Below are 6,106 nucleotides of genomic sequence, written 5' to 3'. Positions count from 1 at the left end.
TGAGAGGGGCGGGGCCAGCTGCCTGGTGAATGGCCAGGATGGGAGGGGCGGAGACAGCTGCGTGGTGACTGGCCAGGGTGAGAGGGGCGGGGCAAGCTACCTGGTGAATGGCCAGAATGAGAGGGGCGGGGACAGCTGCCTGGTGACCGGCCAGGATGGGAGGGGCGGGGACAGCCGCCTGGTGACTGGCCAGGGTGAGAGGGGCGGGGACAGCTGCGTGGTGATTGGCCATGATAAGAGGGGCGGGGCCAGCTGCCTGATGATAGGCCAGGATGACAGGGGCGGGGCCAGCTGCCTGGTGACTGGAAAGGGTGAGAGGGGTGGGGACAGCTACTTGGTGACTGGCCAGGGTGAGAGGGGCAGGGACAGCTGCCTGCTGATTGGCCAGGATGAGAGTGGCGGGGACAGCTGCCTGGAGAGGGGTCAGGATGGGAGTGGCGGGGACAGCTGCCTGGTAACTGGCCAGGTTGACAGTGGCTGGGACAGCCGCCTGGTGATTGGTCAGGATGAGAAGGACGGGGACAGCTGCCTGCTGACTGGCCAGGATGGGAGGGGCGGGGACAGCCGCCTGGTGATTGGCCAGGATGAGAAGGACGGGGACAGCTGCCTGCTGATTGGCCAGGATGGGAGGGGCAGGGACAGCCGCCTGGTGACCGGCCAGCATGAGAGGGCCGGGGACAGCAGCCTGGTGACTGGCCAGGGTGAGAGGGGCGGGGACAGCTGCCTGCTGATTGGCCAGGGTGAGAGGGGCGGGGACAGCTGCCTAGAGACGGGCCAGGATGAGAGGGGCGTGGCCAGGTGCCTGGTGACTGGCCAGGGAGAGAAGGGCGGGGACAGCTGCCTGCTGACTGGCCATGGTTAGCGGGGCGGGGATAGCTGCCTGGTAATTGGCTAGGCTGAGAGAGGCGGGGACAGCTGCGGGCTGATTGGCCAGGATGAAAGGGACGGGACAGCTGCAGGCTGATTGGCCAAAATGAGAGGGGAGGGAGCAGCTGCCTGCTGATTGGCCAGGATGAGAGGGGCGGGGCCAGCTGCCTGGTTATATGCCAGGATGAGACGGGCGGGGACAGCTGCCTGGAGATTGGCCAAGATGAGAGGGGCGTGAACAGCCACCTGGTTATTGGCCAGGATGAGAGGGGCGGGGACAGCTGCTGGTGATTGGCCAGGTTGAGAGGGGCGGGGACAGCTGCCTGGTGATTGGCAAGGATGAAAGGGGCGGGGACAGCCGCCTGGTGACTGGCCAGGGTGAGAGGGGCGGGGACAGCTCCCTGCTGATTGGCCAGGATGAGAGTCGCAGGGACAGCTGCCTGGTGATTGGCAAGGAAGAGCCGGACAGAGAAAGCTGCCTGCTGATTGGTGAAGGAGAGCGGGGTGGCGACAGCCGAATGGTGATTGGCCAGCGAAAGCAGGGGGGAGGACAACTGCCTGGCTCCTGCCAGTGGGTGAGGGCAGGGACAGCTGCCTGCTCTTTGGGCAGGGACCACAGGTGAAGAAGGCTGCCTGGCGACGGGCCAGGGATTGGGGGGCGGGGACATCGCCTCCTGCTCCGCCAGGGCCTGCTGGTGACTTAGGGGTCCTGGTGCAAGCAGTCACCAAAGCCAGGACCCCAGCGCTCCGGGGGGAGCGAGGACTCCACCTCTACGCCCCGCCCGTCCCCTGGGCGCCCGACCGCACACACGCAGCCAGGAGCAGCCCGGCCTCCCTCACTGCGCCGTGCATGCGGGCCCACGTCCCTGCTCCAACCCACGTTTGCAGAACAGAGCCCACGCTCGTTAACGGGACACCGTGACCCACACGGAGAGCCGCCGACCCCACTGCGCCCCTGCAGACGCTCCCCAGGCGGAGGCCGCCTGCCCAGCCCACTCCCCGCCCTCTGACACTCGCCCACATGCATCGTGGGTGCCCAGCCCCATGCTCTCCCTCGCTGGTCCCAGAGGCCGCCTCTGCCTGTCCACTCAGCACCCCTGCCTGGACCAGACAAGCTGGCTGCAAGATTTGTGCACCAGGCCCCGAGCACCGCACCCCATACTGCCTTCCGAGAATGTGAGCCCGGAGGATGCACACCGTGAACGGGACGCAGAAACCTCCCCCTGCCTCCTGGCAACGCACCGTGATCACGTACTTGGCTCCCAAGCGGTGCCCCCATCGCCAAACAGGGAAGAAGTGGCCGCATGGACCCTCCCACCCCAACACAGGCAGTGACTCTGGAAGACGCTTGGAAGATCAGGCCATGGAGCACAAAGAACCACCCAAACCAGAAAAGTAGGGCATCTGTACCCAGACGTGGGAAATTTTAGGCTACTACCCAGGCGCAAATCCCCCACTCCGGTAGAGGATCCAGGTGTGGGGTGTCTGTGAAGGGAAATGCCGTTCCCTCTGTTGGGGTATTACTCCCTAATGTCAGTGATTCAGGGCTGGATGCCAAGACCTGGCTGGTGCTTGCCGCCATCCAGAGTGCCGTACCCATATTGGGTCACTGTGCCCAGATGCTGGTGCTTCCATGGCCTGCAGGCCTCTGGCCTGGGCTGGCTTCAGCCTGATGTCTTGGCTACACACCGCCTGGGCAGCCTTTTATCATTTGGGGTATTTTCTCCTGAGTGAGCCAAGGATGCCAAGGCTAAAGACAAGAGGAAGACCAGCAGCCGGGAGAGCTCACCTTCTCCAGATACACCAATCTCCACCTGTGTGTAGAGCAGATCCCCCCGAAGAACAACTGAGGGCAGTCGGAACAGCTTCTGCACAACAGGAGAGAAACAGAGACATCGTAGCAGAGGACCCCAGCCTAGCAGCCTGCCAACTGCCGTGGGGAGAGTTAGTTCTGGGGCCCGTAAGCTGATCTGTCTGCCTGGGGCCCAGAAATGAAGCTGCATTTTAATGTGCAACTAGAATGTAAAAGATCCACCCCAAAAGCTCCCCAAAATGGGGAGGGGTAGTGCTGGATGTCTCTCTCTGCCAAGGTCCTGGCAAACACCATGGTCACATTCCACTCCACCTTGAGAACGTGGACAGAAGCAGGGTCTGCGCACCCCAGGCAGGGTACTACCTTGCTGAGCCCTGGGTCCCCAGCCCACTCTAGACACAGCTGTGCCAACAAGGCAAACCCAGCTGGCACACACTGGGACACCCTGGTCAGCATTCAACACAGCGCGAGAGCTCACACCGAGGGGACACAGGTGCTCGGCACCCCAGAACACTCCAGGCCTACACGACTCGGCTTCCTAGGGCACCCCTGCAAGGAGGGCTACGGGACGTCCTGGGTCACTACTGCTTCAGCTCCAGGAGCCCTGCCAAGGAGCCCCCTATGTGGACAGCCCAGGACCACCCAGCCCAAATGCTGTCGAGGCTCTCGTAGGGCTGAAGACCCCGGGACACCCCAGCTTTCGCCCACTGAGCTTCAGCCATCTTTCTAGGAGATCCTGTGCACAGAGAACCCCCCCAATCCTGAATTCACTTCTGCTATAGCTACCATCCCAAAGTGCCTTCCCTGCAGAGAGCACTGGGACACTCCAGCCCATACCCACCTCAGCTACAGCTGTTTGACCAGGCTACCCCCTGTGCAGAGCACCCCAGAAAACCTCAGCTCCTGATCCATCTCCACTCCAGCCACCCTCTGCACAGAGAACCCTGTGATGGCAGTCGTACCCAATTCAGCGTCAGCTCAACAGCATGGGTGCCCTCAGTGTGAAGCTAAAGCACCTCTACGCTTCTTGTAGCAGGACTCCCAATAGCCAAGGTATGGAAACAACCCACGTATCCATCCAGAGGTGAATGAATGAGGGCTACCTTTCAGCCTAACAACCACCTCCCTGCTTGCCTAGCCTGGAGTCCCTGCCTGCACCCCCAGGTCCCGCACTATGCCCACACACCCCAGGGTCGCAGGCCACACCCTGGTACCCCCACTCCCCTATGCCAATGAAGCACCTGGAAGTACCTGCAGACCCTGGTCCTCCTCCTCCTTGGCAGCAGCTGAATCAGGACTTGGTCCAGGAAGCCAACATGCGGGAGAAATTCCTCTTGGAAGAAGATGCACAAGACTCAGAACGTGGGTTTTCATGTGCTTCGTGAGGTCACACAAAGATCACCACATCGTCCCAACCCCTTCAAAGCTTGCTGTCTCTGATACTACAAGTTAGAAACGCTTCTTTGCCTTAGCAGCCCAATCGTGGTCCAGCAGCACCACTGTGGGAGAGCACAAAACAAACTTTGTAGGAAAGCTAGGAATTACAGAGTTCATAAATACACCACAGAGATAGGATACGTCACCCCTGGTACATATTTCTGAATTAGAGGCACATAAGATTGAAACAGGGAATGAGCTTTATCCTCAAGAAACAGGTCAGCCTTTAGTGATTATAGCTCCAGAGGCAAGTCTCTTCCACGCTGTACACTCATGGATCAAAACTAAAATCCCCACATAGCCAGTTATTGATCCTATCCGTGGAATGCACTTTATACACTTACCCACAAAAGAATTCTCAAGGTCCTCCAGAGAGGTGCTCTCTGAAGCCAGGGAATAGATGGTTCTCCCCATGAGGATCCTGAGGAGAAGAGCATGAACACCAAGGGAAGGGGCGCACAGGAAAAAGCTGGCAAAGGAAGCTGAAGCAGAAATCAGCAAAGAAGGGAATTGGAAGTAAGTTATGCAGAACTGGAGAGTGGAGTGTCCCCAAGAGACCAGAGTTACCTTCAGCCCTTAGACAGGCTGAGGGAGCCTAATTCCAGCTGGATTGCATTTGGGTTCCTGTCACTCCCAGACAAACTCAGTTCTGTTTTATATATATACTTTCGGACTCATTTTTTTTTTAATTGAAGCATAGTTGACACGAAATATGACGTTAGCTTCAGGTGGACATCATAGTGATTGGACAAGATTTGCCTTATGCTACACTCACTACAAGTGTAGTTACCTCCATCACCAGAGATACAATTAAAATATCATTGACCATATTCCCTATGCTGTGCCTTTCATCCCCGTGACATGTTCATCCCATAACAGGAACACCTCTCTGCTCTTTCCTCTTCTCTCCCCTAAGTTCCAGACCCTATGTATCTGCTCTGGGAGGAGACAGCTCCATCTGAGCTCACTCTTTCAACAAGTACTCAGTGGAAGCTTGCTGTGTGCCAGGTGGGAACAAATATGGAAGGTTCAGGAACACATTGCATTTTTGTATTTTTTTTAGTTTCAGAGGCTAAATTTAGGGATGCATCAGTTGTATAGAAAACCCAGTGCTCATTCCATCAAATGCCATCCTTAATGCCCATCAAGCAATCAACCCATGTCCCAGCCACCTCCCCTCCAGCAACCCTCAGTTTGGTCCCAACACTTAAGAGTCTCTTATGTTTTGCATCCCTCTGTGTTTTTATCTTATTTTATTTGCTCTTCCCTTCCTCTATTGTCATCACTTGTTTCTTAAATTGCACATATGAGAGAAATCATATGATATTTGCCTTTGGCTGATTTATTTCACTTAGCATAATACCCTCTAGTCCTATCCACATTTTTGCTAAGGGCAAGATGCCATTCTTTTTGGTGGCTGAGTAATATTTGATTGTATGTATATACTTCATTTTCTTTATCCAGACTTTCAAAAGTTCTGATTTTGCAAACCAATGCTTATACTACTTTGCAGTACTCTCCTCAAGCAAGCTCCCTCACCTCCCCTGTATCCTCAGCTATGTCACACCAGATTCACGTCTCCACACCTCCTACCTTCTAAATGGTGGTCACTTTTCTACTTGTAGACTGGTAGCATCTGTTTTCTCAGATCTCTGACTCATTTCTTGGGTGTTCTGAATGATTTGATAAGTATGTAGTTGGATTTGAGGGAGGAGTTCCCCCCATAACTTTCTGATTGGACGCAGGACACGAGGACTGTGAACCTGGTGATAGGCTAGATTTTGTTGTTGCCCTTCTAGGAGAGCTGAATGCTGTTTTGACAAGCAGGTAATGAATTGTGATACAACTTCATCTTTTCGAGGTTTAGGTGTATTGTGAGAAGATGTACCAAACATAACGCCTACCATTCTCTAAAATTCTATTTCAGCTTTGATGGGTTACTTGACAGTAGGATTTCCCTAGTGCCATGTTGTCCCCCTTACCCCACAG

At 55.8% G+C, this 6,106-nt stretch overlaps 1 pseudogene; it reads left to right on the top strand.

Annotated features, from left to right (window-relative positions):
- Nucleotides 1-1,106: 1,106 nt before the first annotated feature.
- Nucleotides 1,107-4,947, top strand: LOC118010705 (annotated as a pseudogene).
- The last annotated feature ends 1,159 nt before the right edge of the window (nucleotides 4,948-6,106 follow it).

This window comes from Mirounga leonina, unplaced genomic scaffold, assembly GCF_011800145.1.
Source record: "Mirounga leonina isolate KUSES-001 unplaced genomic scaffold, KU_Mleo_1.0 Mir_101113, whole genome shotgun sequence".
In the NCBI taxonomy this organism is placed as follows: domain Eukaryota; kingdom Metazoa; phylum Chordata; class Mammalia; order Carnivora; family Phocidae; genus Mirounga; species Mirounga leonina.
This window is presented reverse-complemented; position numbering and strand designations above follow the sequence as displayed.